The sequence below is a fragment of the Nicotiana tabacum genome, chromosome 11 (genome assembly GCF_000715075.1).
Source record: "Nicotiana tabacum cultivar K326 chromosome 11, ASM71507v2, whole genome shotgun sequence".
Taxonomy (NCBI): Eukaryota; Viridiplantae; Streptophyta; class Magnoliopsida; order Solanales; family Solanaceae; genus Nicotiana; species Nicotiana tabacum.
The window spans coordinates 46,502,816-46,515,355 of record NC_134090.1 but is presented as its reverse complement, the minus strand read 5'-3'; positions in this window follow the sequence as shown (position 1 = coordinate 46,515,355).

The window sequence follows — 12,540 nt, the reverse complement described above, 5'->3', positions numbered from 1 at the left end:
TCTCGGTAGGGCCCTGACTTTTCTCGTCACTACCCGATCGAGGTTAGGCTTGGCACTTACTGAGTACCGTTGTGGTGTACTCATGCCCTTTCTGGGCATGTTTTTCATGTGCAGATCCAGGTACTTCCACTTAGTCTTATCATCCTTAAGGCGAGGCACTCTTGTAGAGATTTTTAGGTATCTCTATACATGATCGAGGAATTTGTTCTTTTTCCGCATTTGTTAGGCTTACCTAGTCGTAGAGACTAGGTGCCATCACGATAGTTCATGGAGGGCGAACTGGGGTCGTGACAACTCTCCTAGCAATACTCACCACCTGCTGATACGAGATATCCATCTCTAGCTCCTGGACCATGCTAGTCCTGATGCTGGGAATGAGTCCCTCAATAAACTGACAAACCCTCTCTCGAATTGTAGACACCAAGGACGGTGCATGTCTAGCCAAGTCACTAAAATGGATTGCATACTCTCATACAGTCATAGTGCCCTGGTGAAACTTCTCAAACTCTGCGTGCCATGTGTCCCTAAGGCTCTGAGGGACATATTCTCTCAAAAACATGTCCGAGAAATAAGTCCATGTAAGGGAAGCTGCCTTAGCCAGACTATCCAACTCATAAGTATGCCACCACTGATAGGCTGGTCCTCGAAGCTAAAAGGCAGTGAAAGAAACCCCACTCAACTCTGTTATGCCAATAGTACGGAGGATACAGTGGCACTCCTTCACAAATCCCTGAGTATCCTCTGACGCTAGACCACTAAATGTAGGAAAGTCGTACTTCTTGTACCTCTCGAGCTTTCACTGCTCTGATAATTAGGGAATATGATGCATTTTACACTCCTTCTTGCTTAAGTTTTGATTAAAAATGTGTACAAAATAGTCCCAAAGGGTCACAAGTTGTGCTTGACTGCAGGTTTGATCAACAAGGTGACAAGGTGTCAAAAACCAGCTCAAAAAGGAGTGAAACTTGCACAAGTACCAAGACAAGACAAAGCTTAGTCAAAACAGGGCTAGTGCGGTCGCACACCATTCTGTGCAGTTCGTAAAAGTGAAGTTCAGAGAGGTTGTTGTTCAGGACATAAGGCAATGCAGCCACAAACGGTTTTGTGCAGTCCGCATTGGGTTCACCGCGGCCGCACTCGATTTCGTGCGGTCCGCAGGGCCAAGGTTCAGAGAGGTGGCATTTTGGAGGATAAACCCAATGCGGTCCGCGGTCCATTTTGTGTGGACCGCACTAGAAGCCACCGCGACCGCACTCGACTTTGTGCGGTCCGCATTGCCCAAGTTCAAAGAGCTAATTATTCAACCCCAGAGCCTTAGTGCAGCCACACTCGATTTTGTGTGGTCCGCACTAGCCCCCCCAGGGCATTTTTGTCCATAATTTTCAGCCTAGTATAAATAGATTCTTTTCCCATTTTTAGGTTATCAGATAGTTTTGTACTCAGCGCTGTGCTCGTGACTTCATTTCTTTTACCTATTTTGAGTAATTTCGTCTTAATTTCAACATTGAAACTTCAAGTTTAATTTAGAGTTATGGCTCAACCCTAGTGTGGGTAATTGATGGGTCTTGTGTTTTAGGGATTGATTGACTATGTGTGTTTGATATTTGGACTAATTTCATGTTTAATTGTTGAATTAGTGGTTGCAAACACTAGTTATTATTTAGTTTACTTTGTCTCTTCTTGAGAAAGTGAACCTAAGTCTCTAAAATTGGTCCAACAAGGAATTAGGGCGTACTCAAGAGATTTATAGCCCCAATTAAAGGGTTAAACCTAGAGATAGTAATACCCGACTTGAACCTCAATTGCTTGCACAAATTTGCACACCCAATTGGACTTGAGAAAGTCAATTAGGGCAAAGTCACTTGAACCACCGAGAGGTGTAGAGTGAGTAGTATCGTGCAATGGTTATATCATACTCCCCAAATATGACAATCTAGCCTTAGACTCAAGAATCCGTCAATTAACCACCTAGGAGAAAGTCACTACCCTAGTGCCTTTTATCTAATTGATCAATTCTCAATAGTCTAATATTACCTTTATTTAGCATAATTTAGCATCGTAGTATTATACAATTAGAAGTAAAATCAAAACCCAAAATGTTTCGAAGTGTTATTTGGAACAAATACACAACTTCACTTTAGATAGACACTCAACTCCAATATCTACCTCCCTGTGGAAATCGATCCCGACCTCATCTGGTAAAAGCTGCTTCGACCTCTCTCGCTACTCAATAGTAGTGCAGGGTTGGCCTCGATCGCTTTTTGGCGCCGTTGTCGGGGAGCTAACGGTTTTGACTATCTATCTATGTAGTTTTGTGTATTGTTCTTCTTTCCTTCCTTGTTACTAATTTGTGTGTGTCACAACTTCAGGTACCAAATGGTAGCAAACAACGCCAATGATCCTCTTGGAAATGTGATTGTGGGGGAGGAGGTAGATGATGTCGGAGATGATGAGGTGCCTATTGTACCTCAAGGACAACGTAGAGGCCGCCATGCCAATGACAATATTCCATACCCTCCTCCGCCACCTCCAAGAGTAGCTCCTCGAGTGCTTCCGAACCAAGGCTATGCAAGTGCTATTGTGCCACCCCGAATCCGGGCGGGCAATTTTCAAATAACCAATGTGATGCTGACATTGCTGGAGCAGCGTGAGTATTTCACGGGAACTGCCAATCAAAATGCTTACAAACATCTCAAGGGGTTCGTGGATACCTGTTGGGGGAGCAAGCAAACTAATGTGTCCGAAGATGCACTACGGTTGAGACTCTTCCCATTCTCTTCCCATTCTCACTTAGAAGGAAGGCACTGGATTGGCTTGAGCGACTTCCCAACCATTCCATCACTACTTGGGATGAGTTGGTGGACAAGTTCATTGCAAAAATTTTCTCATCGGGGCATATGGCTGCATTGAGAGATAAGATATTGGCCTTCAAGTAGGAGCCCACCGAACCTTTGTATGAGACTTGGGAGTGCTATAGAACAATGGTGAAGGAATGCCCCAACAATGATATGACCGAGACGATGATCCAACAGACTTTCTACCGGGGCATTAATACAACAAACCAATGCATAGTGAACCAACTTGCTGGGGGCAACTTCATGAAGCTGTCTTATGATGAGGCTTGTGACATTCTGGACAAGATAGCTGACATTTCTTCTGTGTGTGTATGTAGAGCCAATGTACCCCAGAGTGACCCTACGGTTACTCATTTACACAAGGAGTTACATGATCATGGGTAGGCTATAGCTGAGTTGACAACTACTATGAACCAACTAGCAAAGGCACAGTTGTAACAAGTTCAAAATCCTCGCCAAGTTAATGTATGAAGGGTGTCAACATGCTTGTCAACAAAAGAAGACAAAGAGGTCAATAGAACCAAGGGAATTCGGAGCAATTTGACAATGATTGTGGTGGATTTCAAGATGATGGTTTTGATGGGCAGAATGAAAAGGTGCAGTATGTGAATAATTATCAAGGCCAAAGGGGCAATTCTTCCAACCAACAACAATGGAGACCCCAAGGCAATTGGGGCAATCAACAACAAGGCAATGGTAATTGGGGTAACAACAATCAATACAACAACTGCGGCAATCAGAACAACAATCAAAACAATCAAAGAAATTGGGATGGTAATAACAACAATTGGGGTGGTAACAACAATCAAGGTGGATGGAACAATGGCAACCAAGGAAATCGAGGGCAAGGCTTTCAAAGGCCCCTAATGTACCAACAACCGAACAATCCACCCCCATTTCCATCCCAAGGTCCGAGTTCTTCTAGCAATGATATGGGGATAATTGAAATGATGCTCGAACAAATGATGAAAAAGAGTGCAGATTCTGATGCTCGGTTGTCTTCCCACAATACTTCAATTAGGAATTTGGAGGTTCAGTTGGGCCAAATCTCACAGTCCTTGAACACTCACCCTAAGGGTGCTCTACCAAGTGATATGGTAGTGAACCCGAAGGGCAGGAACAATCATGTTATGGCAGTAACTACAAGGAGTGGACGAGGCGGTGATGTGAATGCCTCCAAACAAAAGCAAATTTTGAGTGATGACGTTGAGTTGCAAGAAGATGAAATTCCTTTGGTATTTGAAAATGTGATCAATGAGAATGTGAATGATGAAGTGAGGATCGACATTCAAGATGTCGAGGTGCAAACTCAAAATGACGTGAACTCATCTAGGGAACACGTAATAGACATGCCGGAGCCGGTTGTGCCTAAAGCTAAGGCTCCTCTGACAAAGCTGCCTCCACATTATCCTTAAAGGCTCGCAAAGCAGAAAAATGAGAATCAGTTTAAAAAGTTCATTGACATGATGAAGAACTTATCCATTAATGTGCCTTTGGTAGAGGCTCTTAAACAAATGTTATGCTAAATTCATGAAGGACTTGGTTACAAAGAAATGGTCCATGGATTGTGAAACCATAAAGATGACTCACCAAGTTAGTGCAATAGTGCATTCAATGGCCTCGAAGCTTGAAGATCCCGGTGCTTTCACCATTCCTTGCACCATTGGGAGTGCAGACTTTGTTAAGGATTTATATGATTTGGGGGCTAGTATCAACTTGATGCCCTACTCAGTTTTCAAGTCTTTGGGTATTGGGCAACCAAGGCAAACTTCTATGAGATTGTAAATGGCGGATAGAACAATGAAGAGACCATTGGGTATTATTGATGATGTGCTTGTCCGGGTGGACAAATTTATCTTGCCCACTAACTTTATGATATTGGATTGTGAGGTAGATTATGAAGTTCCTATCATTTTTGGGAGACCTTTCTTTGATACTGGGAAGGCCTTAGTTGATGTGGAAACAGGGGAACTCACCTTCCGGGTGGGTGATGAAAAAGTGGTCTTTCATGTGTGCAAGTCAATGAAGCAACCCAACAGTTTTGAGGTGTGCTCTTTTGTGGACCTTGTCACGGCAGTGATAGTTGATGATACCAGTGCAATGATCAATGTGGAGGACCCATTGGATGCCGTATTATTGAATCTTGATGTCAATGATGATGAGGGCCGAGTGGAGTGTGTGAATGCTTTACATGGGATGGGCTCTTACTCTTATGACCCGAGGAAACTATCTTTGGACCTCGAGAATAGGAAGACTCCACCAACAAAACCTTCAATTGAGGAGCCTCCGGTGTTGAAGTTGAAACCGTTGCCTCCACACCTCAGGTATGAGTTCTTAGGCCCTAGTTCTACTTTGCCAGTTATTCTTTCTTCTTTTCTTACTAACATGCAGGTTGCTGCCACATTGGCAGTGCTTCAAAAGCGGAAAAAGACAATTGGATGGACTTTAGCCGATATTCGGGGGATAAGCCCCGCATTCTGTATGCACAAGATTATTCTGGAAGATGATACAAAACCCTTCTTGGAACATCAAAGGAGGTTGAACGAGGCAATGCAAGAAGTTGTGAAAAAGGAGGTGATAAAGTGATTGGATGACGGGGTTGTGTACCCCATATCTGATAGCTCTTGGACTTTGCCGGTGCAATGTGTAGCGAAGAAGGGTGGAATGACCATGGTTGCAAATTCACAAAATGAGTTGATTCCTACTAGAACCATCACCGGTTGGACGGTATGCATGGACTACCGAAAGCTGAATAAAGTGACCCGCAAGGATCACTTTCTATTGCCCTTTCTTGATCAGATGTTAGACCGACTTGCCGGGAGTGCCTTCTACTATTTCTTGGATGGGTATTCTGGATACAACCAAATCTTGATTGCTCCAGAAGATTAGGAGAAGACCACATTCACTTGTCCATATGGCACCTTTGCCTTTTCTCGGATGCCTTTTGGGTTGTGTAATGCACCGACTACATTTCAGCGGTATATGATGGCCATTTTCACCGATATGGTGGAAGATATTCTAGAGGTGTTCATGTATGACTTCAGTGTTGTGGGTGATTCATTTGATGAATGTTTGAAAAATCTTGATAGAGTTTTGGCCCGTTGTGAAGAAACCAATCTTGTTCTCAATTGGGAGAAATGCCACTTTATGGTGGAAGAGGGCATAGTTCTTGGGCATAAAATTTCAAAGCATGGTATTGAGGTAGATAAAGCAAAAATTGATGTGATTTCAAGGCTCCCTCCCCCTACCTCTGTCAAGGGAGTTAAAAGTTTTCTTGTTTATGTGGGGTTCTACCGGAGATTTATCAAAGACTTTTCGAAGGTAGTGAATCCCTTATGCAAGTTATTAGAAAAAGATGCCAAGTTTGTGTTTGATGAAAAATGTATGCAAGCCTTTGAACTTCTCAAGCATAAGTTGACCACCACCCCTATCATTACCGCACCTAATTGGAGCTCGCCCTTTGAGCTCATATGTGATGCGAGCGATGTTGCGGTTGGGGCGATTTTGGGTTAAAGAGTGAACAAAATGTTTCATCTAGTGTACTATGCGAGCAAGATAATGAATGATGCTCAAGTTAACTACACGGTGACCGAGAAAGAACTTTTGGCTATTGTGTTCGCAATGGAAAAATTTCGGCCGTATCTTATGGGTGCCAAGGTCATAGTCCATACCGATCATGCTGCACTCCGGTACTTGATGATGAAGAAGGATTCCAAAGCTAGACTGATGCATTAGGTCTTGTTACTTCAAGAGTTTGATTTGGAGATTGCGGACCAGAAAGGTAGTGAAAACCAAGTGGCGGACCACTTGTCCCACTTGGAGGAGGAGGGGAGGCCTCATGATGGCCTAGAGATCAATGATTCATTTCCCGATGAACAACTCCTTTCGGTGTCGGTGAATGGTATGCCATGGTTTGCGGACGTTGCTAATTTACTTGTGACTGGTATAATCCCGTGTGAGCTCTCTTCTAACCAAAGGAAGAAACTCAAACGGGATAGTTTGGATTTCTATTGGGATGAGTCATACTTGTTCATGATTTGCACGGATGGTGTGATCCGAAGGTAGGTCCCAGAGGAGGAATAATTGAGTATCTTAGAGGCTTGTCATTCCTCACCCTATGGTGGTCATCACGTTGGGGTGAGGACCGCCTCGAAAGTTCTTAGTTGTGGGTTTTATTGGCCAACGTTGTCCAACGATGCGGGTGATTTTGTGAAGAGATGCAACGAATGCCAAAGAGCGGGTGGAATTTCTAAGAAAGATGAGATGCCTCTCAATACCATTCTTGAAGTGGATATCTTTGATGTATGGGCCATTGATTTCATGGGCCCATTTGTTAGCTCTTATGGGAACACATACATTCTTGTAGCAGTTGACTATGTTTCGAAGCGGGTTGAAGCTGTGGCTTTTCCCAACAATGAGGCCCGGAATGTTGTTGTATTTCTCAAGAAGAGCATTTTTACAAGGTTTGGTACTCCTCGTGCAATCATAAGTGATGGGGGGTCTCATTTTTGCAATAGAGCTTTTGACACTTTGCTTGCAAAGTATGGTATCAACCACAAGGTTTCTACTCCCTATCATTCTCAAGTGAGTGGCCAAGTTGAAGTCTCGAACAGTAAAATCAAGAGTATATTGTCAAGACGGTCAATGCAAATAGGATCGATTGGTCAAAGAAGTTGGATGGCGCTCTATGGGCTTATAGGACTGCTTACAAGAATCCGATTGGTATGTCTCCATATCGGTTGGTGTTTGGGAAAGCTCGCCATCTACCTATTGAGTTAAAGCACAAGGCCATGTGGGCTTTTAGGAAGCTAAATCTTGAATGAGATGTTGCAGCCAATCTTCGTGTGGAGCAGCTTAATGAGCTTGATGAATTCTGATTCCATGCCTACTCCAGTTCGTCCTTGTATAAGGACAAGATAAAGTACCTTCATGATAAATATGCTCGTGGAAAGGAGTTCAAAGTGGGTTATTTGGTTCTCTTGTTCAATTCTCGATTACATCTGTTTCCGGGAAAGCTTAAGTCAAAATGGAATGGACCCTTTGAAGTGGTGCTTGTGACTCCTTTTGGTGCCCTTGATTTGAAAAACAAAAATGGGGAAGTTTTCAGAGTAAATGGCATAGGGTAAAGCACTACTTGGGAAAAATTGATGACAGCCATGTGGTGGCACTTCTTCATATTAAATGATTTGATGGTAACCTGCGTCGTGCTGCGACGTTAAATCAGGCGCTTCTTAGGAGGCAACCCATGTGTTTTTCTTCTTTTTTTTCTTTGATTTTCATTGTAGTGTAGGGTTTATTTTTGGACTGAATGGTTGTGAGATGCTGCAGGATTATGTTGATGCAATGCAGGAAAAAGTTGGAAAATGACTACTCTTTGAATATCGTCAATACGGACCACACTGCCATTTTGTGCAGTCGTAAAGACCTCAGTGCGGGGCCAAGAAATCAACGCGCACTGCGCTGATGAATTGCCAAAAGTGGAGGTTCTCTGAAGTTTACCACCACGGCCGCATTGCATTTTGTGTGGTTCGCGGTGGTCCACTACGGCCGCATTGCATTTTGTGTGGACCGTAGTGGTTGTCTTGTCTAAGCCCTGTGGTTTCGAGCACCGCGGACCACGGTATCATTTTGTGCGGTCCACGATGTGTAGGTATGTTGGTCCCTAGGACCTTTTCTATAAATAGGACCTGAGGCCCTCCTTTTACACTTTTCGATCCTTTACTCTCATAACTTAAAAAATTCACTGTTCATCTCCCTTCTTGCTCGTAATTAACTGCTAAGACTCATCTATCTTCAGTACTTATCATATCTGGTAAATCTAACTTCTTCTCAATTGTTTAATTTTATTATTTTCATTACATTTTTGTTTTCTTAATTATTCTTCCTCCCTTCCCGGTTTTCCTTCGAATTTGTAGCTTAGGGTAGTTAAATTGCTGTGTTAATTAGGATTAGGTAGTAAATGACTGAACCAACACTTAGGGACTCTTCATTAGGTGAAAAGTGGACTTAATTTTTACATATCATGAACCCTAGGTTGGTGCTTCTACTTGGTACTCAGTGCGGACCGCGGTGAATTTTGTGCGGTCCGCGGTGCCTCAATGCGGACCACAATGGCATTTTTTGCGGTTCGCGGTGCATTTATTCAGAGAGTGGGTAGTCTGAACCCCACCTCTGCATGGACCGCGGTGCCATTTTGTGCGGTCTGCATTAGTCTCTTTGCGGCCGCACTGCATTTTGTGCAGTCCGCACTTTGCAACAAGTGAACTGTCTGCAACATTTTTTCTGCAATTGTGAATTACAATATTTTTCTGGATACTAACAAGTCTAATGAATGTTGTTTGCAGACAATGGTAAAATTAAGAGGCAAGGGTGCTAAACAACCAGGTAGAGAAGAGTCCTCCCGGGGTGGGAAATAAAAGATGATAAAGTTGACCCCCCAAGCCCAACAAAACACAAAAAACACAAGGAAAATCATTAGAGCTGCTGATAGGGCTATTGATCAGTCGGGAAGTGAGTACGAGCCCGCCCGAGAGGCATCATCAGACTCCATGCCAGAGTACATTGCTGACTGGCTGGAGAGAAACAAATTGAGAGATACACCCCCAACATCCCCCATTACCCAAGCTTCAGTTCATGTATCTTCTGAGTCGTCTAAGGGATCAACTGCGGCAGTGGAGATGAGTACTCCACCTCTCCCACAACTTCATTATCCGGAGAGAATGCAGTACTAGAGGAGGGGGGAGAAGCACAAGGGGGTGAGCCCCAAGTTGGCGGGGTTGAGTGGACTGGGAACCCGGAGGCATGGGAGGACCGGTTCGTCAGTGAGATTGCCTACCACAAGTTCAGAGAGTGGTGACCAGAGAAGAGGTTGATTCCGGAGAAAAAAATCATTACCCGGGATATTTTGCCTCACAATCCAAATATGTTGAGTCAATTCAATGATAGAGCTGGATGTGACCACTTTATCGGGCAAGTGGATGATGCAAATGAGCATTTGGTGAAATAATTCTACACCAACGTGGCCCACATCAAAAAGGGTACCACGGTCACCAAAGTCCGGAAATTGAAAGTGAAGTTTGATGGAAAGACCATCAATGACTATTTGGGCTTCATAAAGGAGAATGAGTCTCTGTATCTTGACAAGATGAAATTGGGTGAGGAGGCCCGTCCGTGGTTGGCGGAGTACTTCGCAATCCCAAGTACCCCTCCCGATTGGCTGACTGCGGGGGTAAAAATATTGAGGAGGACACTAAATTTTGAGGAAAAGAAGTGGGAGACGTTCGTGTGCAGCAGGCTAGATCCTACCACCCATGATAACTCACTCCCACTTCACCGGGAAATCTTAGTTGCATCAATCATGGTAGGGTACCCGATCAATGTCGGGAATGTGATGTCCCGGGTTATTTCACGGGTGGTGAGTGAGGGTGACAGGTCCTACCCATTCCCCAACTTTTTGACAATGTACTTCGAGGACCTCAATGTGGAGAAGCGGGAATTTGATGTGAAGTTGAAGGCAAAACACCCTTCTCATGATATAGCCTGCAGGGTGATGACAACCCCAAGGGTAAGCACTCCAAAGAAAAATCCACTGTTTCAACTGGTGAGTCTGAAGAGCCAGTAGTAGTAGTGACTACTCCACAACCTCCTCCCACTGCAGCAGATATGGCCCATGGTGCATCCACCTCCACAGAGCCAGAGATATCTTACACCTCTGCCTATCCATTGACTGCCCACCGTCTAAGCCAGGACCTCACTAGCATCAACAACTGGATGCAGACAACTACTTCTAAGCTGTTTGTATTATCTATTACCATGGCAGCTTAGTCAGCTCCTCCACCTCCACAGGTCCTACAGTCTATTGAGGACGCTCTCAAGGATATTCTGGACAACCAGAAAAAGATCCTTGATACTCAGAAAGTGCTCACGGATGTGGTTGATTCACACGGAAAGGCTCTCAAGGAGCTTGCTAGGGAGGCCAAGAAGATGAGAAAGCCTCGGGCTTCTAAGGAGTCCGTGAAGGAGTTGCGGGTTGAGGTTGACAGGTTGAAGGAAGATCACCTGCCTTTGGACTTGTTACTACATAACCCGGTGCCAGCAGCCCATCCACAGCTGGTACAGTCGGAGAGGCATCCCAAGAGGAAGAGGGTGATCCCCCAGATAGATGATGTAGTGATCCAGTTGGCAGACCCACCAGAAATTTCCTCCAGTCAGCCACAAGATGCAGGTCAGGAGCCTGTCCAAGCCCAAGTCCCAGCAGTAGAGCCATAGGTCACAGGGAGCCAGTCTCAGGTTCCCGAGCATATTGAGGACCCGGGGACCCAGACAGAGGACCACATGCAGATGGATGGCCCATAAGGAGTTTTTGTATCCTTTTTTCTTTATTTTTGGTGCTTATTTTGCTTAGTTGGCATTGAGGACAATGCCAACTTTCATTTGAGGGGGTAGGCCCTACTTTGATTGATTTGGATGACTGTATATATATGACAGATTTTTATTTCTTTCTTTTCTTTTTCATCTTTGGTATGTATATAATTTCCGCATTTCATTACATTTTCCGTACTTTTTTTTTACCTTGGGTCTGTATATAAAAGTTATGTTACATTGTATATATTCATATCCCTTATTGTATATTCGATTAAACCCCCATCTTGTATATATTCATTTTACTTTTCACAATTTTTCTTTCTTAGCTTCTTATTTATGTTCATAGCTTCTGGTTTTGGATTTTTGCAATAAGCCTTTGGTTTTCTTAATGCCACGGTTCTTTCCAAAGGTGGAATTTGTGTAAACCGGGTGGATCTTCCCAATGATGGATGATGTGACAACCTTCTTAAGGGTTTGAGTCTAGTTAGTGGTAAGGGTGCCTCAAGCAAAGCTTCACTTGGGCCTAGCACATTTGCCTTTGATCTCATGGTCAAAAACAAATTGTTGCGTATAGGATGGTGAAAGTCATATCATTATCAAATGCTTTTTCGGGACCATTGTATGCTCAAATCTTATCTGAGATCTTTGTGGGCCCCCGACTCTATGTCTTTAGCGATCCCATAGCTTGTATGGTGAGAAATTGCATTGCAAGTCTAAGTCCCGAGCCATTGGTCTAGAACTTGCCCTGAATGTTTGTCTAGGCAAAATCCTAAGTGAAATTTGACTTGAGACATGATTATAGGCTCTCCTTGATCCAAATGATAGCTTGAACACTTCCATATCCTACTAATGATAAAATCCCTAGTGAACCCTTTTGAGCCTTAGACCTTTTTCCTTCAAGAACCATAATACAAGCCTTTACCCGTTCTAAAAGATACCATCTCTTGGCACCCGATCTTTCCTTAGCACATGGAAAAAGTATAGGTTTGGGGGGGGGAGACGAGGATTGCAACAAAATGGTAAAAAGGCACAAAATGAAGAAAATAAAAGGCAATGAAAAAGAAAGAAAAGCAAAATGACAAAAAGAATGTTCAATGTAGAAATGAATAAAAGGGATTCAAGAAAAGCAAAGCATGAAAGGTGTGGAAAGTTGAGAAAGGAGAAAAGATTTGAAATGAACAAGAAAGAGTGACAGTGTGTCTCTCTAACCCCTTAGAAAGAAGTGAAATGACTTAAAAAGTCAAGTGAATGTGTGCCAAAATGAAGCAAAAGAAGTGCTTAGGGGAAGATGGAACCTACTTAGACCAAACATTTCCTACCC